Genomic DNA, 24,647 nt, shown 5'->3' with positions numbered 1-24,647 from the left:
AATGGTGAGTTGTAACATCACCACCAGTAATAAACCTAAAGGCCCAATGAGGGAGGGAGAGGACAGGCCTGGAATTTCAGGATTTTAGGGGCAAGGCCATATGGCCTTCAAGAGGTGCCAGGGAACCAAGGCTATCTGCTAGGGTACCAAGGCTATCTGCTAGGGCACCAAGGCTATCTGCTAGGGCACCAAGGCTATCTGCTAGGGCACCAAGGCTATCTGCTAGGGTACCAAGGCTATCTGCTAGGGTACCAAGGCTATCTGCTAGGGCACCAAGGCTATCTGCTAGGGTACCAAGGCTATCTGCTAGGGCACCAAGGCTATCTGCTAGGGTACCAAGGCTATCTGCTAGGGCACCAAGGCTATCTGCTAGGGTACCAAGGCTATCTGCTAGGGCACCAAGGCTATCTGCTAGGGCACCAAGGCTATCTGCTAGGGCACCAAGGCTATCTGCTAGGGCACCAAGGCTATCTGCTAGGGTACCAAGGCTATCTGCTAGGACACCAAGGCTATCTGCTAGGGCACCAAGGCTATCTGCTAGGGCACCAAGGCTATCTGCTAGGGCACCAAGGCTATCTGCTAGGGTACCAAGGCTATCTGCTAGGGTACCAAGGCTATCTGCTAGGGCACCAAGGCTATCTGCTAGGGTACCAAGGCTATCTGCTAGGGCACCAAGGCTATCTGCTAGGGCACCAAGGCTATCTGCTAGGGTACCAAGGCTATCTGCTAGGGCACCAAGGCTATCTGCTAGGGTACCAAGGCTATCTGCTAGGGTACCAAGGCTATCTGCTAGGGTACCAAGGCTATCTGCTAGGGCACCAAGGCTATCTGCTAGGGCACCAAGGCTATCTGCTAGGGTACCAAGGCTATCTGCTAGGGCACCAAGGCTATCTGCTAGGGTACCAAGGCTATCTGCTAGGGCACCAAGGCTATCTGCTAGAGTACCAAGGCAATCTGCTAGGGTACCAAGGCTATCCGCTAGGGTACCAAGGCTATCTGCTAGGACACCAAGGCTATCTGCTAGGACACCAAGGCCATCTGCTAGGGCACCAAGGCTATCTGCAAGGGCACCAAGGCCATCTGCTAGGACACCAAGGCCATCTGCTAGGGTACCAAGGCTATCTGCTAGGGCACCAAGGCCATCTGCTAGGACACCAAGGCCATCTGCTAGGGCACCAAGGCTATCTGCTAGGGTACCAAGGCAATCTGCTAGGACACCAAGGCCATCTGCTAGGGCACCAAGGCTATCTGCTAGGGTACCAAGGCAATCTGCTAGGACACCAAGGCTATCTGCTAGGGTACCAAGGCTATCCGCTAGGGCACCAAGGCTATCTGCAAGGGTACCAAGGATATTAACCAAAATAGCCAACTAAATTGTTTTGAAAACTGAAAAACGCTGTTCTGTTAAGAAAAACATAAGTGTATGTAAATGTACACAAATAATGAATTAGCCTGCCTGTCAAAGAGTAGGGGGTAGACTATGGTATTGGCTATAGTTTGTCTCTGCAAATGAAACCGCTCGCATTTGCAGTGCGCTTTGGAGAAGTGTGTTTTCCTGCTAATTGCATTGTGGAACATGTGCGCATTGCTGCGCTTATAATGTGAAGATATAGTCTAATAGTTTATAATGTGAAGATATAGACTAATAGTTTATAATGTGAAGATATAGACTAATAGTTTAGAATGTGAAGATATAGACTAATAGTTTATAATGTGAAGATATAGTCTAACAGTTTATAATGTGAAGATATAGACTAACAGTTTATAATGTGAAGATATAGACTAACAGTTTATAATGTGAAGATATAGACTAATAGTTTATAATGTGAAGATATAGACTAATAGTTTATAATGTGAAGATATAGACTAACAGTTTATAATGTGAAGATATAGACTAATAGTTTATAATGTGAAGATATAGACTAATAGTTTAGAATGTGAAGATATAGACTAATAGTTTATAATGTGAAAATATAGACTAACAGTTTATAATGTGAAGATATAGACTAACAGTTTATAATGTGAAGATATAGACTAATAGTTTAGAATGTGAAGATATAGACTAACAGTTTATAATGTGAAGATATAGACTAATAGTTTATAATGTGAAGATATAGTCTAACAGTTTATAATGTGAAGATATAGACTAACAGTTTAGAATGTGAAAATATAGACTAATAGTTTATCAACATTTTAAGCTAAATCTTCTGATCTGTTGCATCAGCCTCATTGCTTTTAAAATGTTTTTTTTATTTGATGTTGGCTACAGTGGTTGTATTAATTTGTGATCTGTCGTCCCACAACTGTCCCAGAGTCTGTTTGGAATATTTATTTCTCACACAGAAGGACAAGCTGACCAATAGAATGGATCAACGGTTGTACTATGGGGGATAGTAGATTAACATAGGCTAGTGCTCTTGCTGTTTGTTACTCATCTTGTTGACTGACCTAAAAGGAAATGTGGACAGTTTCTTTGTAACATGTTTAATATGCACCTCTAAATTCGATAAGGACGCGTACCGTTGAATCCCCGATGCGTCTTCACTAGTAGCCGAGCTGGGGCCTCACAGATCCCATCACATGATAGGCATTGGCTAATAAGAATTGAGATATCTGAAAAAGTCATGTGAGTGAGAGGTGCTTTGGAGCAGGCCAATTGGCAGCTGGGAGAAGGGATTTACAATTATTATATTCAGCCCAAGTGCACAATGGCCACTATGGTGGCTGCAAGGCATGGATGTTTTTAGAGGGCATTACGGCCACACAAGGGGGCATCGAAGACCATGGCCGTCGATGCCACCGGGAAATTCTGTGTTTAGCTGGGCATGTGGTCCATGTATGGGAGAGGAGAGTAGCAATGAGGTGCCACAACACGCTTGTCAAATTCCACCAGGGGTACCTAGCCTACACAAAGGCCCCTGGTCCCCCTAAACACTGGAAGACCGCCCATGGTCCCCCTAAACACTGAAAGGTCCCAGCAGCTGTACGACCCCCGAGGCCCAGGGACTGAGCTGCAGCGGACGGACACATTGTATCCCTCACGGGGACTTCCTCCCAGGGTATTGTTCCCTGTTCTGTTCCCCTCTGCCTCATCAACAGGACAGAGCAGCTACGACAGGACAGGGCCCCTGCTGAACTACAACACCCCATTAACTAAGGCTCTGCAGCCTAACATGACTCTAACATAGACACTAGAGAGACACAGACAGGACTCAAGGGAACACTACAGCTGAAGTGGCCTGGTCCAGATGTCAATGTGCTTTAGCTTAGTCAACTCCTTTATCGTTTTCAGCTTGGCTAGAGCACACAGGCCTTTAGGTCTGGGAGCAAGCTAGTAGCTCCCGAGTGGCCGCAGCGGTCTAAGGTACTGCATCTCAGTGCTAGAGGCGTCACTACAGACATCCTGGTTCGATTCCAGGCTGTATCACAACCGGCCGTGATTGGGAGTCCCATAGGGCGGCGCACAATTGGCCCAGCGTCGTCGGGGTTTGGCCGGGGTAGGCCGTCATTGTAAATAAGAATTTGTTCTTAACTGACTTGCCTAGTTAAATAAAAGGTTAAATAAAGGTTAGATAAAGGTTAAATAAAAGGTTAAATAAAGAAATGACAATAATAAAAGCAGCATAAAGGTTACTCACTGTAATGCCCTACAAGGCAGGTTTCATTTGCTCTTGGCTAGCCTTACAGCCTCTATGCCTCGGCTCAAAACGCCAAACCATGCTACGACTGACTAATCTGCTAGGAGATTAATTAGAAATAAAAAGGCCTTTTTACAAATCACTTCCTCTGGTTTAAAGAGCTATTAATGTTTATTAACACTGCAGGGTCCCATTTAGGCTTAACACACAGCCTGGATGAAGGACAGACAGACAGACAGACAGACAGACAGACAGACAGACAGACAGACAGACAGACAGACAGACAGACAGACAGACAGACAGACAGACAGACAGACAGACAGACAGACTGGATGAAATACAGACAGACAGACAGCCTGGATGAAGGACAGACAGACGGACGGACGGACGGACGGACGGACGGACAGAGAGACAGACAGACAGACAGACAGAGACAGACAGACAGACAGACAGACAGACTGGATGAAGTACAGACAGACAGCCTGGATGAAGGACAGACAGACAGACAGACAGACAGACAGACAGACAGACAGACAGACAGACAGACAGACAGACAGACAGACAGACAGACAGACAGACAGACGGACGTGTGTGTACAGTTGGTGTGTGTTCCTGTCTGTGTTTAGCTGGGCACGTGGTCCATGTATCCATGCCCAGCCTATGGCAGTAAAGCCTCACCAGAACCCTACAATCAGCTGGGGCCTCCTCTAGACCAGTCAACACTCCAAGCCAGATGAGAGGCTTGACATTGACTGGCAGGATCATTGTCTGTCCTCAGTGCCCTGCCCAGTGGGAGTGAAGGTCTGTTCTGTTTAACCCTGCATGGAGCAGACTGCTCTACTGTGGAATGAATGAACAGCTCTGCAGGACGGGACTTCAAAATCACTTCCAGAAACTCACTGAGACCTACTGCTTTTGTTGGAGCTTGTATGGTAGTGGGTGAGGGTGGAGGGTGATTTGTTAACAGCTTATAATAACCCCACAATAACCCATCTTAGACCCCTTGATACAGGGTTGGATCTTAGCCCCCTTGATACAAGGTTGGATCTTAGACCCCTTGGTACAGGGTTGGATCTTAGCCCCTTAGATACAGGGTTGGATCTTAGCCCCCTTGATACAGGGTTGGATCTTAGCCCCCTTGATACAGGGTTGGATCTTAGCCCCCTTGATACAGGGTTGGATCTTAGCCCCCTTGATACAGGGTTGGATCTTAGCCCCTTAGATACAGGGTTGGATCTTAGCCCCTTAGATACAGGGTTGGATCTTAGCCCCCTTGATACAGGGTTGGATGTTAGCCCCCTTGGTACAGGGTTGGATCTTAGCCCCTTAGATACAGGGTTGGATCTTAGCCCCCTTGGTACAGGGTTGGATCTTAGCCCCCTTGGTACAGGGTTGGATCTTAGACCCCTTGATACAGGGTTGGATCTTTGCCCCCTTGATACAAGGTTGGATCTTAGACCCCTTGATACAAGGTTGGATCTTAGACCCCTTGATACAGGGTTGGATCTTAGTCCCCTTGATACAGGGTTGGATCTTAGCCCCCTTGATACAGGGTTGGATATTAGATCCCTTGATACAGGGTTGGATCTTGGGCCCCTTGATACAGGGTTGGATCTTAGCCCCCTTGATACAGGGTTGGATCTTGGGCCCCTTGATACAGGGTTGGATATTAGATCCCTTGATACAGGGTTGGATCTTAGCCCCCTTGATACAGGGTTGGATCTTAGACCCCTTGATACAGGGTTGGATCTTAGACCCCTTGATACAGGGTTGGATCTTAGACCCCTTGATACAGGGTTGGATCTTAGACTCCTTGATACAGGGTTGGATCTTAGCCCCCTTGATACAGGGTTGGATCTTAGACCCCTTGATACAGGGTTGGATCTTAGACCCCTTAGTACAGGGTTGGATCTTGGGCCCCTTGATACAGAGGTTGGATTTGGCGGGTTGTGGCCAGAAAATGCTGCTGTGTTTGGGTCTTAGGCCTTACGAATGTCAGGGGCCATTCAGACAGAACAGGAGTAGAGACAACGTCCAGAAGAAGAGTTTAAACTCGGGTTGGGCGGGATCCAGATTTTTATACTGTTCTTGTACCATACCGGGTTATACGGTATTACCGGCAGTGCACACAAGGGGTTTGATTTCTTTCCAAACGTTAAAAAAAAAAACGGACGCTAGCTAAATGCTAACAAAGTACTAGCGAATTCCATAGAATTCTATAGCGGATGCTAGCTAAATGCTAACAAGCGAATTCCCATAGCGGACCTTAGCTAAATGCTAACATGCGCAAGCTAATTGGAAGGACAAACAATCCAGCTCATAAAGTTATACAACTATCTCAAAAGGCTCCTCACAGTTTGCTGCACGCACAAAACAATATTAGACAGTAGGGATCTGGATCCAGGAGGGGATTGGTTGTCTCTGCTTTAACCAATACGCTTGATCTTGCAAGCTAGCCACTTAGCAAACAAACCAAATGCATAGCTGGAGCCCCGGAGAGAATTGATTTGGCACATGTTAGATAGTTAAACTTATAAAATATTTAGCTGGCAAACATTAGTAGTGAATTTCAAGTGTAACCTGATCACCTCTCTTGCGCTGCACGACAGTGGGTTGTCACGTCACAAAGCTTTCGTTTGCTCTGTGTGGTGTTTGTAAACAAACATACACAATGTACACAAAAGTATGTGGACACCCCTTCAAATTCCAAACTGCAAATTCCAAACTGGGCTGTTTTTCATGGTTCAGGCTCGGCCCCTTAGTTTCCTGTGAATGGATACAGCATGCAATGACATTCTAGATGATTCTGTGCTTCCAACTTTGTGACAACAGTTTGGTGAAGGCCCTTTCAGCATGACAATGCCCCCTGTGCACAAAGGTTCATACAGAAATGGTTTGTCGAGATCGTTGTCGGAAGAACTTGACTGGCCTGCACAGAGCCCTGACCTCAACCCCATTGAACACCTTTGGGATGAATTGGAACGTCGACTGCGAGCCAGGCCTAATCGCCCAACATCAGTGCCCGACCTCACTAATGCTCATGGCTGAATGGAAGTAAGTCCCCGCAGCAATGTTCCAACATCGAGTAGGAAAGCCTTCCCAGAAGAGTGGAGGCTGTTATAGCAGCAATGTTCCAACATCGAGTAGGAAAGCCTTCCCAGAAGAGTGGAGGCTGTTATAGCAGCAATGTTCCAACATCTAGTGGAAAGCCTTCCCAGAAGAGTGGAGGCTGTTATAGCAGCAATGTTCCAACATCTAGTGGAAAGCCTTCCCAGAAGAGTGGAGGCTGTTATAGCAGGGAAGGGGGGGACCAACTCCACATTAATGCCCGTGATTTTGTATTGAGATGTTGGACGAGCAGGTGTCCACATACTTTTGTTCATGTAGTGTACCTCGGCATACTGAGGGAAGCCTAGTTTAAACACATTGCTACTGTGCTTGTAAAGACTTCAGACAAAACCACCGGCTTGACCAACCGTGTAATGAAACCCTTTCATGGCGCTACAGTATAACGCAGTCTGAAATGGCACTGTATGTTTACAGACACTTAAAATGACAGCAGAATACGGAAATGGACAAAGCCAGACTGCAACAGAAGTTCTTAGCTATCATTCATCATTAGCTATCAGTCTCACTATTCTGTTAATAAAGAAGTGACTTTTTCCCTGAAATTAACTGGACAATGTGTAAAGATAATGTAGAGTAAATGTGACAAAATCGTTTCTCTCTGTTATCCTTTCACAATCTCATTATCTTGACGACAAGGAGGTCAGTCTCTAGTCTCATAAGAGCACACTGTAACACTGAGTTGTGAACCCTGATTGTTTTCACTCAATCCCTCTGTGTCTCTCTCTCACTCCGTCTGTCCGTCTGTCTCTCTGAACTAAAACCAGCAGCAGAACCTAAAACCTCAGGTCCGCCTGAGACACAGTCCACCTCTTGTTTCTGATAATAAATGTACAGTCTACAGAGAAAGAGAGAGAGCGAGAGAGAAAAAGGGAGAGAGACACATACACAGACAGACAGACAGACAGACAGACAGACAGACAGACAGACAGACAGACAGACAGACAGACAGACAGACAGACAGACAGACAGACAGAGAAAGGGAGAGACAGAGAGAGAATTGAATTGAGAGAGAGAAAGTGAGAGAGAGAGAGAGAGAGAGAGAGAGAGAGAGAGAGAGAGAATTGAATTGAGAGAGAGAGAGAAAGTGAGAGAGAGAGGAGAGGGAGAGAGCTGTTTTTATTTGAGCCCCTTTATGAGATGCTGTCACTTATCCCTCTTTACCTCAGATTGACTAGTTGTTATATGAGAGGGTGTGGAGGTCACTCTCTTTACCTCAGATTGACTAGTTGTTATATGAGAGGGTGTGGAGGTCACCTCTCTTTACCTCAGATTGACTAGTTGTTATATGAGAGGGTGTGGAGGTCACCTCTCTTTACCTCAGATTGACTAGTTGTTATATGAGAGGGTGTGGAGGTCAACTCTCTTTACCTCAGATTGACTAGTTGTTATATGAGAGGGTGTGGAGGTCACCTCTCTTTACCTCAGATTGACTAGTTGTTTTATGAGAGGGTGTGGAGGTCACCTCTCTTTACCTCAGATTGACTAGTTGTTATATGAGAGGGTGTGGTGGTCACCTCTCTTTATCTCAGATTGACTAGTTGTTATATGAGAGGGTGTGGTGGTCACCTCTCTTTACCTCAGATTGACTAGTTGTTATACGAGAGGGTGTGGAGGTCAGCTCTCTTTACCTCAGATTGACTAGTTGTTATATGAGAGGGTGTGGAGGTCACCTCTCTTTACCTCAGATTGACTAGTTGTTATATGAGAGGGTGTGGTGGTCACCTCTCTTTACCTCAGATTGACTAGTTGTTATATGAGAGGGTGTGGTGACAGTAGGATATACAACCCTCTTTTTCCTATCACACAGTCAGGAACAATAATACAATACAGCCATATTGATAGTCCCCCTATGAGATATCAGCTGATGTACGAAGGGCTATATAAAAATAAATTTGATTGATTGATTGACAGTCATAGTGATACTGTTCCTATGGTGACAGTCATAGTGATACTGTTCCTATGGTGACAGTCATAGTGATACTGTTCCTATGGTGACAGTCATAGTGATACTGTTCCTATGGTGACAGTCATAGTGCTACTGTTCCTATGGTGACAGTCATAGTGCTACTGTTCCTATGGTGATAGTCATAGTGATACTGTTCCTATGGTGATAGTCATAGTGATACTGTTCCTATGGTGATAGTCATAGTGATACTGTTCCTATGGTGATAGTCATAGTGATACTGTTCCTATGGTGATAGTCATAGTGATACTGTTCCTATGGTGACAGTCATAGTGATACTGTTCCTATGGTGATAGTCATAGTGATACTGTTCCTATGGTGACAGTCATAGTGATACTGTTCCTATGGTGATAGTCATAGTGATACTGTTCCTATGGTGATAGTCATAGTGATACTGTTCCTATGGTGACAGTCATAGTGATACTGTTCCTATGGTGATAGTCATAGTGATACTGTTCCTATGGTGACAGTCATAGTGATACTGTTCCTATGGTGATAGTCATAGTGATACTGTTCCTATGGTGATAGTCATAGTGATACTGTTCCTATGGTGATAGTCATAGTGATACTGTTCCTATGGTGACAGTCATAGTGATACTGTTCCTATGGTGATAGTCATAGTGATAGTGTTCCTATGGTGATAGTCATAGTGATACTGTTCCTATGGTGATAGTCATAGTGATACTGTTCCTATGGTGATAGTCATAGTGATAGTGTTCCTATGGTGATAGTCATAGTGATACTGTTCCTATGGTGATAGTCATAGTGATACTGTTCCTATGGTGATAGTCATAGTGATACTGTTCCTATGGTGATAGTCATAGTGATACTGTTCCTATGGTGATAGTCATAGTGATACTGTTCCTATGGTGACAGTGATAGTGATACTGTTCCTATGGTGATAGTCATAGTGATACTGTTCCTATGGTGATAGTCATAGTGATACTGTTCCTATGGTGATAGTCATAGTGATACTGTTCCTATGGTGATAGTCATAGTGATACTGTTCCTATGGTGATAGTCATAGTGATACTGTTCCTATGGTGATAGTCATAGTGATACTGTTCCTATGGTGATAGTCATAGTGATACTGTTCCTATGGTGTGCCCTCCTGAACAGGACCCTGGTATAAGGAAGCTACCCCAGACAGGGAACCCCAACCTGGGTTGTAAAATCTCAGGTTCTAACACGACACATATGATCCCTTCCTACATGAGAGGACATGCATTCTGGCAGTCCTGCTGACAGCTCTTCCTGTATAACAAGTCCAACCCAGAGAGAGTCTTCACAGTCACCATGACAGAAGACTTCGTTCCTTCGTGGTTGTTCACATTTGTTTCACCAAAACAAACAAGCATGCAATAAAAATAGCTTTCTTTAGTTCTACTGACCCGCCACACTGATTCCAGCTTTAGAAGGAACAGAGAGGTCTGATCCTCCCTGTTCCTCTCTGATCCTCCCTGTTCCTCTCTGATCCTCCCTGTTCCTCTCTGATCCTCCCTGTTCCTCTCTGATCCTCCCTGTTCCTCTCTGATCCTCCCTGTTCCTCTCTGATCCTCCCTGTTCCTCTCTGATCCTCCCTGTTCCTCTCTGATCCTCCCTGTTCCTATCTGATCCTCCCTGTTCCTCTCTGATCCTCCCTGTTCCTCCCTGTTCCTATCTGATCCTCCCTGTTCCTATCTGATCCTCCCTGTTCCTCTCTGATCCTCCCTGTTCCTCTCTGATCCTCCCTGTTCCTCTCTGATCCTCCCTGTTCCTCTCTGATCCTCCCTGTTCCTATCTGATCCTCCCTGTTCCTATCTGATCCTCCCTGTTCCTCTCTGATCCTCCCTGATCCTCCCTGTTCCTCTCTGATCCTCCCTGTCCCTCTCTGATCCTCCCTGTTCCTATCTGATCCTCCCTGTTCCTCTCTGATCCTCCCTGTTCCTATCTGATCCTCCCTGTTCCTCTCTGATCCTCCCTGTTCCTATCTGATCCTCCCTGTTCCTCTCTGATCCTCCCTGTTCCTCTCTGATCCTCCCTGTTCCTATCTGATCCTCCCTGTTCCTCTCTGATCCTCTCTGTTCCTATCTGATCCTCCCTGTTCCTATCTGATCCTCCCTGTTCCTATCTGATCCCCCCTGTTCCTATCTGATCCCCCCTGTTCCTATCTGATCCTCCCTGTTCCTATCTGATCCTCCCTGTTCGTATCTGATCCTCCCTGTTCCTCTCTGATCCTCCCTGTTCCTATCTGATCCTCCCTGTTCCTATCTGATCCCCCCTGTTCCTATCTGATCCTCCCTGTTCCTATCTGATCCTCCCTGTTCCTATCTGATCCTCCCTGTTCCTCTCTGATCCTCCCTGTTCCTATCTGATCCTCCCTGTTCCTCCCTGTTCCTATCTGTTCCTCCCTGTTCCTATCTGTTCCTCCCTGTTCCTATCTGATCCTCCCTGTTCCTATCTGATCCTCCCTGTTCCTATCTGATCCTCCCTGTTCCTATCTGATCCTCCCTGTTCCTATCTGATCCTCCCTGTTCCTATCTGATCCTCCCTGTTCCTATCTGATCCTCCCTGTTCCTATCTGTTCCTCCCTGTTCCTATCTGATCCTCCTGTTCCTATCTGATCCTCCCTGTTCCTCTCTGATCCTCCCTGTTCCTCTCTGATCCCCCCTGTTCCTATCTGATCCCCCTGTTCCTATCTGATCCTCCCTGTTCCTATCTGATCCTCCCTGTTCCTATCTGATCCTCCCTGTTCCTCTCTGATCCTCCCTGTTCCTATCTGATCCTCCCTGTTCCTCCCTGTTCCTATCTGTTCCTCCCTGTTCCTATCTGTTCCTCCCTGTTCCTATCTGATCCTCCCTGTTCCTATCTGATCCTCCCTGTTCCTATCTGATCCTCCCTGTTCCTCCCTGTTCCTCCCTGTTCCTCCCTGTTCCTATCTGATCCTCCCTGTTCCTATCTGATCCTCCCTGTTCCTATCTGATCCTCCCTGTTCCTATCTGATCCTCCCTGTTCCTATCTGTTCCTCCCTGTTCCTATCTGATCCTCCCTGTTCCTATCTGATCCTCCCTGTTCCTCTCTGATCCTCCCTGTTCCTCTCTGATCCCCCCTGTTCCTATCTGATCCCCCTGTTCCTATCTGATCCTCCCTGTTCCTATCTGATCCTCCCTGTTCCTATCTGATCCTCCCTGTTCCTCTCTGATCCTCCCTGTTCCTATCTGATCCTCCCTGTTCCTCCCTGTTCCTATCTGTTCCTCCCTGTTCCTATCTGTTCCTCCCTGTTCCTATCTGATCCTCCCTGTTCCTCTCTGATCCTCCCTGTTCCTCTCTGATCCTCCCTGTTCCTCTCTGATCCTCCCTGTCCCTCTCTGATCCTCCCTGTTCCTATCTGATCCTCCCTGTTCCTCTCTGATCCTCCCTGTTCCTCTCTGATCCTCCCTGTTCCTCTCTGATCCTCCCTGTTCCTCTCTGATCCTCCCTGTTCCTATCTGATCCTCCCTGTTCCTATCTGATCCTCCCTGTTCCTCTCTGATCCTCCCTGTTCCTCTCTGATCCTCCCTGTCCCTCTCTGATCCTCCCTGTTCCTATCTGATCCTCCCTGTTCCTCTCTGATCCTCCCTGTTCCTATCTGATCCTCCCTGTTCCTATCTGATCCTCCCTGTTCCTCTCTGATCCTCCCTGTTCCTATCTGATCCTCCCTGTTCCTCTCTGATCCTCCCTGTTCCTATCTGATCCTCCCTGTTCCTATCTGATCCTCCCTGTTCCTCTCTGATCCTCCCTGTTCCTATCTGATCCTCCCTGTTCCTCTCTGATCCTCCCTGTTCCTCTCTGATCCTCCCTGTTCCTATCTGATCCTCCCTGTTCCTCTCTGATCCTCTCTGTTCCTATCTGATTCTCCCTGTTCCTATCTGATCCTCCCTGTTCCTATCTGATCCTCCCTGTTCCTATCTGATCCCCCCTGTTCCTATCTGATCCCCCCTGTTCCTATCTGATCCTCCCTGTTCCTATCTGATCCTCCCTGTTCGTATCTGATCCTCCCTGTTCCTCTCTGATCCTCCCTGTTCCTATCTGATCCTCCCTGTTCCTATCTGATCCCCCCTGTTCCTATCTGATCCTCCCTGTTCCTATCTGATCCTCCCTGTTCCTATCTGATCCTCCCTGTTCCTATCTGATCCTCCCTGTTCCTCTCTGATCCTCCCTGTTCCTATCTGATCCTCCCTGTTCCTCCCTGTTCCTATCTGTTCCTCCCTGTTCCTATCTGTTCCTCCCTGTTCCTATCTGATCCTCCCTGTTCCTATCTGATCCTCCCTGTTCCTATCTGATCCTCCCTGTTCCTATCTGATCCTCCCTGTTCCTATCTGTTCCTCCCTGTTCCTATCTGATCCTCCCTGTTCCTATCTGATCCTCCCTGTTCCTATCTGATCCTCCCTGTTCCTATCTGATCCTCCCTGTTCCTATCTGTTCCTCCCTGTTCCTATCTGATCCTCCCTGTTCCTATCTGATCCTCCCTGTTCCTCCCTGTTCCTATCTGTTCCTCCCTGTTCCTATCTGTTCCTCCCTGTTCCTATCTGATCCTCCCTGTTCCTCTCTGATCCTCCCTGTTCCTCTCTGATCCTCCCTGTTCCTCTCTGATCCTCCCTGTCCCTCTCTGATCCTCCCTGTTCCTATCTGATCCTCCCTGTTCCTATCTGATCCTCCCTGTTCCTCTCTGATCCTCCCTGTTCCTCTCTGATCCTCCCTGTTCCTCTCTGATCCTCCCTGTTCCTCTCTGATCCTCCCTGTTCCTATCTGATCCTCCCTGTTCCTATCTGATCCTCCCTGTTCCTCTCTGATCCTCCCTGTTCCTCTCTGATCCTCCCTGTTCCTCTCTGATCCTCCCTGTCCCTCTCTGATCCTCCCTGTTCCTATCTGATCCTCCCTGTTCCTCTCTGATCCTCCCTGTTCCTATCTGATCCTCCCTGTTCCTATCTGATCCTCCCTGTTCCTCTCTGATCCTCCCTGTTCCTATCTGATCCTCCCTGTTCCTCTCTGATCCTCCCTGTTCCTATCTGATCCTCCCTGTTCCTATCTGATCCTCCCTGTTCCTCTCTGATCCTCCCTGTTCCTATCTGATCCTCCCTGTTCCTCTCTGATCCTCCCTGTTCCTCTCTGATCCTCCCTGTTCCTATCTGATCCTCCCTGTTCCTCTCTGATCCTCTCTGTTCCTATCTGATTCTCCCTGTTCCTATCTGATCCTCCCTGTTCCTATCTGATCCTCCCTGTTCCTATCTGATCCCCCCTGTTCCTATCTGATCCCCCCTGTTCCTATCTGATCCTCCCTGTTCCTATCTGATCCTCCCTGTTCGTATCTGATCCTCCCTGTTCCTCTCTGATCCTCCCTGTTCCTATCTGATCCTCCCTGTTCCTATCTGATCCCCCCTGTTCCTATCTGATCCTCCCTGTTCCTATCTGATCCTCCCTGTTCCTATCTGATCCTCCCTGTTCCTCTCTGATCCTCCCTGTTCCTATCTGATCCTCCCTGTTCCTCCCTGTTCCTATCTGTTCCTCCCTGTTCCTATCTGTTCCTCCCTGTTCCTATCTGATCCTCCCTGTTCCTATCTGATCCTCCCTGTTCCTATCTGATCCTCCCTGTTCCTATCTGTTCCTCCCTGTTCCTATCTGATCCTCCCTGTTCCTATCTGATCATCCCTGTTCCTATCTGATCCTCCCTGTTCCTATCTGTTCCTCCCTGTTCCTATCTGATCCTCCCTGTTCCTATCTGATCCTCCCTGTTCCTCTCTGATCCTCCCTGTTCCTCTCTGATCCCCCCTGTTCCTATCTGATCCCCCTGTTCCTATCTGATCCTCCCTGTTCCTATCTGATCCTCCCCGTTCCTATCTGATCCTCCCTGTTCCTCTCTGATCCTCCCTGTTCCTATCTGATCCTCCCTGTTCCTCCCTGTTCCTATCTGTTCCTCCCTGTTCCTATCTGTTCCTCCCTGTTCCTATCTGATCCTCCCTGTTCCTATCTGTTCCTCCCTGTTCCTATCTGATCCTCCCTGTTCCTATCTGATCCTCCCTGTTCCTCCCTGTTCCTATCTGATCCTCCCTGTTCCTATCTGATCCTCCCTGTTCCTATCTGATCCTCCCTGTTCCTATCTGATCCTCCCTGTTCCTATCTGTTCCTCCCTGTTCCTATCTGATCCTCCCTGTTCCTATCTGATCCTCCCTGTTCCTCTCTGATCCTCCCTGTTCCTCTCTGATCCCCCCTGTTCCTATCTGATCCCCCTGTTCCTATCTGATCCTCCCTGTTCCTATCTGATCCTCCCTGTTCCTATCTGATCCTCCCTGTTCCTCTCTGATCCTCCCTGTTCCTATCTGATCCTCCCTGTTCCTCCCTGTTCCTATCTGTTCCTCCCTGTTCCTATCTGTTCCTCCCTGTTCCTATCTGATCCTCCCTGTTCCTATCTGATCCTCCCTGTTCCTATCTGATCCTCCCTGTTCCTATCTGTTCCTCCCTGTTCCTATCTGATCCTCCCTGTTCCTATCTGATCCTCCCTGTTCCTATCTGATCCTCCCTGTTCCTCTCTGATCCTCCCTGTTCCTCTCTGTTCCTCCCTGTTCCTATCTGATATTCCCTGTGGATCAGAGAGGTACAGAGAGGAAGAAAAGGTAAAGAGAAGTATTTAATTGTGTAGTCTGGTGTTTCTCACGCCATCCGTTGGTTTGAGCCTTTAGCCAAGACAGCGGTGTGGAAGCTGGGCTCTGACCTCTACAATGATTGGCTGGTTCCCTTGGTAGACCGAGGCAGAGTGTGTGTGTGTTAGAATGTGGTGGTTCTGCGCTCTTCCAGGGTTGCTCTGGGAGAGAAAACCTTGGCTCCCTTCTGTTTTACCACCAGTGAAGCAGATGACAGCCGCTGGTAGGAAACACATGGTGGCTGGGCTTGATGCTCCCCAGTTAAAAGCAGCAGAACTCAGAGACATGCTGAAACATCTGTTAACCATAACATGAGGACATTATCACACTCTAAAGGAGAACTTCAACTGAACTGGACATAGATGGATTCTATGTACCATCCAATTCAGTATCCTAAGTGACTGGTATTGAACTGGCACCACAAATGAATGAATCGTCCACAACCCTCCCCTCTGTCTGCTCTGTAGTTGACTTTAACAGTCCATCTCCTTCCAACGTCCAGAAACATTCCATCTCCTCCATCCTCTCATTGGTTGACAGCGGTCAGTGAGGCCCTGGGACTGTCAGTGTGGGAGTGTTCAGTCAACAGGTGTATACCAGGGTTAATAGTAGAGTCAGTGTGGGAGTGTTCAGTCAACAGGTGTATACCAGGGTTAATAGTAGAGTCAGTGTGGGAGTGTTCAGTCAACAGGTGTATACCAGGGTTAATAGTAGAGTCAGTGTGGGAGTGTTCAGTCAACAGGTGTATACCAGGGTTAATAGTAGAGTCAGTGTGGGAGTGTTCAGTCAACAGGTGTATACCAGGGTTAATAGTAGAGTCAGTGTGGGAGTGTTCAGTCAACAGGTGTATACCAGGGTTAATAGTAGTCAGTGTGGGAGTGTTCAGTCAACAGGTGTATACCAGGGTTAATAGTAGAGTCAGTGTGGGAGTGTTCAGTCAACAGGTGTATACCAGGGTTAATAGTAGAGTCAGTGTGGGAGTGTTCAGTCAACAGGTGTATACCAGGGTTAATAGTAGAGTCAGTGTGGGAGTGTTCAGTCAACAGGTGTATACCAGGGTTAATAGTAGAGTCAGTGTGGGAGTGTTCAGTCAACAGGTGTATACCAGGGTTAATAGTAGAGTCAGTGTGGGAGTGTTCAGTCAACAGGTGTATACCAGGGTTAATAGTAGAGTCAGTGTGGGAGTGTTCAGTCAACAGGTGTATACCAGGGTTAATAGTAGAGTCAGTGTGGGAGTGTTCAGTCAACAGGTGTATAGCAGGGTTAATAGTAGAGTCAGTGTGGGAGTGTTCAGTCAACAGGTGTATAGCAGGGTTAATAGTAGAGTCAGTGTGGGAGTGTTCAGTCAACAGGTGTATACCAGGGTTAATAGTAGAGTCAGTGTGGGAGTGTTCAGTCAACAGGTGTATACCAGGGTTAATAGTAGAGTCAGTGTGGGAGTGTTCAGTCAACAGGTGTATACCAGGGTTAATAGTAGAGTCAGTGTGGGAGTGTTCAGTCAACAGGTGTATACCAGGGTTAATAGTAGAGTCAGTGTGGGAGTGTTCAGTCAACAGGTGTATACCAGGGTTAATAGTAGAGTCAGTGTGGGAGTGTTCAGTCAACAGGTGTATACCAGGGTTAATAGTAGAGTCAGTGTGGGAGTGTTCAGTCAACAGGTGTATACCAGGGTTAATAGTAGAGTCAGTGTGGGAGTGTTCAGTCAACAGGTGTATACCAGGGTTAATAGTAGAGTCAGTGTGGGAGTGTTCAGTCAACAGGTGTATACCAGGGTTAATAGTAGAGTCAGTGTGGGAGTGTTCAGTCAACAGGTGTATACCAGGGTTAATAGTAGAGTCAGTGTGGGAGTGTTCAGTCAACAGGTGTATACCAGGGTTAATAGTAGAGTCAGTGTGGGAGTGTTCAGTCAACAGGTGTATACCAGGGTTAATAGTAGAGTCAGTGTGGGAGTGTTCAGTCAACAGGTGTATAGCAGGGTTAATAGTAGAGTCAGTGTGGGAGTGTTCAGTCAACAGGTGTATAGCAGGGTTAATAGTAGAGTCAGTGTGGGAGTGTTCAGTCAACAGGTGTATACCAGGGTTAATAGTAGAGTCAGTGTGGGAGTGTTCAGTCAACAGGTGTATACCAGGGTTAATAGTAGAGTCAGTGTGGGAGTGTTCAGTCAACAGGTGTATACCAGGGTTAATAGTAGAGTCAGTGTGGGAGTGTTCAGTCAACAGGTGTATACCAGGGTTAATAGTAGAGTCAGTGTGGGAGTGTTCAGTCAACAGGTGTATACCAGGGTTAATAGTAGAGTCAGTGTGGGAGTGTTCAGTCAACAGGTGTATACCAGGGTTAATAGTAGAGTCAGTGTGGGAGTGTTCAGTCAACAGGTGTATACCAGGGTTAATAGTAGAGTCAGTGTGGGAGTGTTCAGTCAACAGGTGTATACCAGGGTTAATAGTAGAGTCAGTGTGGGAGTGTTCAGTCAACAGGTGTATACCAGGGTTAATAGTAGAGTCAGTGTGGGAGTGTTCAGTCAACAGGTGTATACCAGGGTTAATAGTAGAGTCAGTGTGGGAGTGTTCAGTCAACAGGTGTATAGCAGGGTTAATAGTAGAGTCAGTGTGGGAGTGTTCAGTCAACAGGTGTATACCAGGGTTAATAGTAGAGTCAGTGTGGGAGTGTTCAGTCAACAGGTGTATACCAGGGTTAATAGTAGAGTCAGTGTGGGAGTGTTCAGTCAACAGGTGTATACCAGGGTTAATAGTAGAGTCAGTGTGGGAGTGTTCAGTCAACAGGTGTATACCAGGGTTAATAGTAGAGTCAGTGTGGGAGTGTTCAGTCAACAGGTGTATACCAGGGTTAATAGTAGAGTCAGTGTGGGAGTGTTCAGTCAACAGGTGTATACCAGGGTTAATAGTAGAGTCAGTGTGGGAGTGTTCAGTCAACAGGTGTATACCAGGGTTAATAGTAGAGTCAGTGTGGGAGTGTTCAGTCAACAGGTGTATACCAGGGTTAATAGTAGAGTCAGTGTGGGAGTGTTCAGTCAACAGGTGTATACCAGGGTTAATAGTAGAGTCAGTGTGGGAGTGTTCAGTCAACAGGTGTATACCAGGGTTAATAGTAGAGTCAGTGTGGGAGTGTTCAGTCAACAGGTGTATACCAGGGTTAATAGTAGAGTCAGTGTGGGAGTGTTCAGTCAACAGGTGTATACCAGGGTTAATAGTAGAGTCAGTGTGGGAGTGTTCAGTCAACAGGTGTATACCAGGGTTAATAGTAGAGTCAGTGTGGGAGTGTTCAGTCAACAGGTGTATACCAGGGTTAATAGTAGAGTCAGTGTGGGAGTGTTCAGTCAACAGGTGTATACCAGGGTTAATAGTAGAGTCAGTGTGGGAGTGTTCAGTCAACAGGTGTATACCAGGGTTAATAGTAGAGTCAGTGTGGGAGTGTTCAGTCAACAGGTGTATACCAGGGTTAATAGTAGAGTCAGTGTGGGAGTGTTCAGTCAACAGGTGTATACCAGGGTTAATAGTAGAGTCAGTGTGGGAGTGTTCAGTCAACAGGTGTATACCAGGGTTAATAGTAGAGTCAGTGTGGGAGTGTTCAGTCAACAGGTGTATACCAGGGTTAATAGTAGAGTCAGTGTGGGAGTGTTCAGTCAACAGGTGTATACCAGGGTTAATAGTAGAGTCAGTGTGGGAGTGTTCAGTCAACAGGTGTATACCAGGGTTAATAGTAGAGTCAGTGTGGGAGTGTTCAGTCAACAGGTGTATACCAGGGTTAATAGTAGAGTCAGTGTGGGAGTGTTCAGTCAACAGGTGTATAGCAGGGTTAATAGTAGAGTCAGTGTGGGAGTGTTCAGTCAACAGGTGTATAGCAGGGTTAATAGTAGAGTCAGTGTGGGAGTGTTCAGTCAACAGGTGTATACCAGGGTTAATAGTAGAGTCAGTGTGGGAGTGTTCAGTCAACAGGTGTATACCAGGGTTAATAGTAGAGTCAGTGTGGGAGTGTTCAGTCAACAGGTGTATACCAGGGTTAATAGTAGAGTCAGTGTGGGAGTGTTCAGTCAACAGGTGTATACCAGGGTTAATAGTAGAGTCAGTGTGGGAGTGTTCAGTCAACAGGTGTATACCAGGGTTAATAGTAGAGTCAGTGTGGGAGTGTTCAGTCAACAGGTGTATACCAGGGTTAATAGTAGAGTCAGTGTGGGAGTGTTCAGTCAACAGGTGTATACCAGGGTTAATAGTAGAGTCAGTGTGGGAGTGTTCAGTCAACAGGTGTATACCAGGGTTAATAGTAGAGTCAGTGTGGGAGTGTTCAGTCAACAGGTGTATACCAGGGTTAATAGTAGAGTCAGTGTGGGAGTGTTCAGTCAACAGGTGTATACCAGGGTTAATAGTAGAGTCAGTGTGGGAGTGTTCAGTCAACAGGTGTATACCAGGGTTAATAGTAGAGTCAGTGTGGGAGTGTTCAGTCAACAGGTGTATAGCAGGGTTAATAGTAGAGTCAGTGTGGGAGTGTTCAGTCAACAGGTGTATACCAGGGTTAATAGTAGAGTCAGTGTGGGAGTGTTCAGTCAACAGGTGTATACCAGGGTTAATAGTAGAGTCAGTGTGGGAGTGTTCAGTCAACAGGTGTATACCAGGGTTAATAGTAGAGTCAGTGTGGGAGTGTTCAGTCAACAGGTGTATACCAGGGTTAATAGTAGAGTCAGTGTGGGAGTGTTCAGTCAACAGGTGTATACCAGGGTTAATAGTAGAGTCAGTGTGGGAGTGTTCAGTCAACAGGTATATACCAGGGTTAATAGTAGAGTCAGTGTGGGAGTGTTCAGTCAACAGGTGTATACCAGGGTTAATAGTAGAGTCAGTGTGGGAGTGTTCAGTCAACAGGTGTATAGCAGGGTTAATAGTAGAGTCAGTGTGGGAGTGTTCAGTCAACAGGTATATACCAGGGTTAATAGTAGAGTCAGTGTGGGAGTGTTCAGTCAACAGGTGTATACCAGGGTTAATAGTAGAGTCAGTGTGGGAGTGTTCAGTCAACAGGTGTATACCAGGGTTAATAGTAGAGTCAGTGTGGGAGTGTTCAGTCAACAGGTGTATACCAGGGTTAATAGTAGAGTCAGTGTGGGAGTGTTCAGTCAACAGGTGTATACCAGGGTTAATAGTAGAGTCAGTGTGGGAGTGTTCAGTCAACAGGTGTATACCAGGGTTAATAGTAGAGTCAGTGTGGGAGTGTTCAGTCAACAGGTGTATAGCAGGGTTAATAGTAGAGTCAGTGTGGGAGTGTTCAGTCAACAGGTGTATACCAGGGTTAATAGTAGAGTCAGTGTGGGAGTGTTCAGTCAACAGGTGTATAGCAGGGTTAATAGTAGAGTCAGTGTGGGAGTGTTCAGTCAACAGGTGTATAGCAGGGTTAATAGTAGAGTCAGTGTGGGAGTGTTCAGTCAACAGGTGTATACCAGGGTTAATAGTAGAGTCAGTGTGGGAGTGTTCAGTCAACAGGTGTATACCAGGGTTAATAGTAGAGTCAGTGTGGGAGTGTTCAGTCAACAGGTGTATACCAGGGTTAATAGTAGAGTCAGTGTGGGAGTGTTCAGTCAACAGGTGTATACCAGGGTTAATAGTAGAGTCAGTGTGGGAGTGTTCAGTCAACAGGTGTATACCAGGGTTAATAGTAGAGTCAGTGTGGGAGTGTTCAGTCAACAGGTGTATACCAGGGTTAATAGTAGAGTCAGTGTGGGAGTGTTCAGTCAACAGGTGTATACCAGGGTTAATAGTAGAGTCAGTGTGGGAGTGTTCAGTCAACAGGTGTATACCAGGGTTAATAGTAGAGTCAGTGTGGGAGTGTTCAGTCAACAGGTGTATACCAGGGTTAATAGTAGAGTCAGTGTGGGAGTGTTCAGTCAACAGGTATATACCAGGGTTAATAGTAGAGTCAGTGTGGGAGTGTTCAGTCAACAGGTGTATACCAGGGTTAATAGTAGAGTCAGTGTGGGAGTGTTCAGTCAACAGGTGTATACCAGGGTTAATAGTAGAGTCAGTGTGGGAGTGTTCAGTCAACAGGTGTATACCAGGGTTAATAGTAGAGTCAGTGTGGGAGTGTTCAGTCAACAGGTGTATACCAGGGTTAATAGTAGAGTCAGTGTGGGAGTGTTCAGTCAACAGGTGTATACCAGGGTTAATAGTAGAGTCAGTGTGGGAGTGTTCAGTCAACAGGTGTATACCAGGGTTAATAGTAGAGTTAGTGTGGGAGTGTTCAGTCAACAGGTGTATACCAGGGTTAATAGTAGAGTCAGTGTGGGAGTGTTCAGTCAACAGGTGTATACCAGGGTTAATAGTAGAGTCAGTGTGGGAGTGTTCAGTCAACAGGTGTATACCAGGGTTAATAGTAGAGTCAGTGTGGGAGTGTTCAGTCAACAGGTGTATACCAGGGTTAATAGTAGAGTCAGTGTGGGAGTGTTCAGTCAACAGGTGTATACCAGGGTTAATAGTAGAGTCAGTGTGGGAGTGTTCAGTCAACAGGTGTATACCAGGGTTAATAGTAGAGTCAGTGTGGGAGTGTTCAGTCAACAGGTGTATACCAGGGTTAATAGCTGGCTAGCTAACACTGTAGAGAGAAGAGAAGCTCCAGGCCCTGGCCTGCTTCCAGGCTGTCTGTCACTGTGAGGCCCCAGCCAGGCCACCTGTCTACCCAGCTCTGAGGAGGAAGATGGGGTTGGGTTGGACAGTGGAGGTGGGGACAGACTGTCAGCTGGTGCTGATGGATGGAGAGGTGTGCTTCTCAGGACTAATTAAAGGCACCGACCTGTCGGCCAGCCATGTCAGTCATTCATTCAGCCAGTCAGCTGGGGCCACCATTGGGGAATGTCCCTTCCTTTCATCATTATACCGCAGACCTGGGTTCAAATAGTATTTGAAAGTATTTCTAAAACTTAAGATGGGCTTCATTGAGCTGCCTTGGTGAAATGGAATCAGTAGAATATTGACAAAACCGCAAACCTTGTCCATCTGGCAAGGTTAAAGTAATTTAAATATTTCAAAAATAACTTGAACCCATGTCTGGCCTACGTTTCCTCCTTTAGCTGTCACCTTCCAGTCGTCTGTCCTCAGGGATGACTCATTCATTATTACCAGAGCGGCTCATACTGTTCTCTTGTGTGTGTGTGTGTGTGTGTGTGTGTGTGTGTGTGTGTGTGTGTGTGTGTGTGTGTGTGTGTGTGTGTGTGTGTGTGTGTGTGTTGTGTGTGTGTGTGTGTGTGTGTGTTGTGTGTGTGTGTGTGTGTGTGTGTGTGTGTGTGTGTGTGTGTGTGTGTGTGTGTGTGTGTGTGTGTGTGTGTGTGTGTGTGTGTGTGTGTGTGTGTGTGTGTGTGTGTGTGTTAGCAGGGAATGTGATCTGTCATCATGGATGTTTCTAAAGGACTTGTTAATGTAGTCCGTTCCTGCAGTCATTGACCAAAAGTGCCTCTTTGGCCTCATGGGTGGAATGTTATTCATATTTTTCATAATTTCATTATTAATAAAAAATAAAAAAAATGAACTATGAAATTCCAGTGTTTCTCTGTCAAACAGTTTTGTTATATTTCAGTCTTCTGTGATGTATATAAAGTGTAATATTGGGATGAAACTTCAAATTGAATACATTTCTAACTATATATATATATATATTTAAGCCCATAACCATGTAAGTGAGGTGAATACTTTTGTTTCAAAGTGCATTTGTTTAAGACTACTAACGATCACTCTGTGACCCTGATTTAACCCACTGCAGTAAAAGGTTACAACCAGTTTTGTAGGCGGGTGGGTATTTGGTTTGTGACACACTAGTCATGTCTAGCCAATGTCTCATGTCTTCTTCCTCTACTTAACTAGTCATGGCTAGCCAATGTCTCATGTCTTCTTCCTCTACATAACTAGTCATGTCTAGCCAATGTCTCATGTCTTCTTCCTCTACATAACTAGTCATGGCTAGCCAATGTCTCATGTCTTCTTCCTCTACATAACTAGTCATGGCTAGCCAATGTCTCATGTCTTCTTCCTCTACATAACTAGTCATGGCTAGCCAATGTCTCATGTCTTCTTCCTCTACTTAACTAGTCATGGCTAGCCAATGTCTCATGTCTTCTTCCTCTACATAACTAGTCATGGCTAGCCAATGTCTCATGTCTTCTTCCTCTACATAACTAGTCATGTCTAGCCAATGTCTCATGTCTTCTTCCTCTACTTAACTAGTCATGTCTAGCCAATGTCTCATGTCTTCTTCCTCTACATAACTAGTCATGGCTAGCCAATGTCTCATGTCTTCTTCCTCTACATAACTAGTCATGGCTAGCCAATGTCTCATGTCTTCTTCCTCTACTTAACTAGTCATGTCTAGCCAATGTCTCATGTCTTCTTCCTCTACATAACTAGTCATGGCTAGCCAATGTCTCATGTCTTCTTCCTCTACATAACTAGTCATGTCTAGCCAATGTCTCATGTCTTCTTCCTCTACATAACTAGTCATGGCTAGCCAATGTCTCATGTCTTCTTCCTCTACATAACTAGTCATGGCTAGCCAATGTCTCATGTCTTCTTCCTCTACATAACTAGTCATGTCTAGCCAATGTCTCATGTCTTCTTCCTCTACTTAACTAGTCATGTCTAGCCAATGTCTCATGTCTTCTTCCTCTACATAACTAGTCATGGCTAGCCAATGTCTCATGTCTTCTTCCTCTCCTTAACTAGTCATGTCTAGCCAATGTCTCATGTCTGGTTTGGGAGCAGAAGTAGTTGTTCCTCTGAGGAGATATCACAGTTCATTGGCGTCATCAAAGAAGCATCGGTATCTTTCATCTCCTCTGCTTGTTCTCTCTCTCTCTCTCTCTCTCTCTCTCTCTCTCTCTCTCTCTCTCTCTCTCTCTCTCTGTCTCTGTCTCTGTCTCTGTCTCTCTCTCTCTCTCTCTCTCTCTCTCAAAAGACAGGTTTCATCACCCAGTGCATCCAGGGTGAAACCAAGCCATAAACCACACACTTTCTCTGCCAGCCTCCCCCCTCCATTCCTCCCCACCTGCCTGCCATCTCTTCTGCTTACTGCTACAAAACAGAGGTTATTCAGTTCACCTCCACAGCTGCCTATTGCAGGTCTGCCAGTCCACAGACAGTGTCAAGTGGAGACTAGTGTCTGTCTTTATCACTGTCCCATATGGCACCCTATTCCCTATTTGGTACACTACCTTGCAACAGGGCCACTTGTAAAAGAGACCTTGGTCTCAATGGGACTCCCTGTCTAAATAAAGATGAA

The 24,647-nt window shown here is 46.5% G+C and overlaps 1 protein-coding gene across 6 annotated transcripts in view; it reads right to left on the bottom strand.

Moving 5' to 3' along the window:
• The window catches only part of LOC123724063 (protein MTSS 1), a 155,340-nt gene that overhangs the window by 41,158 nt on the left and 89,535 nt on the right, over nt 1-24,647 (bottom strand). The gene's annotated exons all lie outside the window — the stretch shown is intronic.

The sequence above is a fragment of the Salmo salar genome, chromosome 05 (genome assembly GCF_965601325.2).
Source record: "Salmo salar chromosome 05, fSalSal1, whole genome shotgun sequence".
Taxonomy (NCBI): Eukaryota; Metazoa; Chordata; class Actinopteri; order Salmoniformes; family Salmonidae; genus Salmo; species Salmo salar.
The sequence above is the reverse complement of the archived record's forward strand: the minus strand, read 5'-3'. Positions and strand labels throughout refer to the sequence as shown.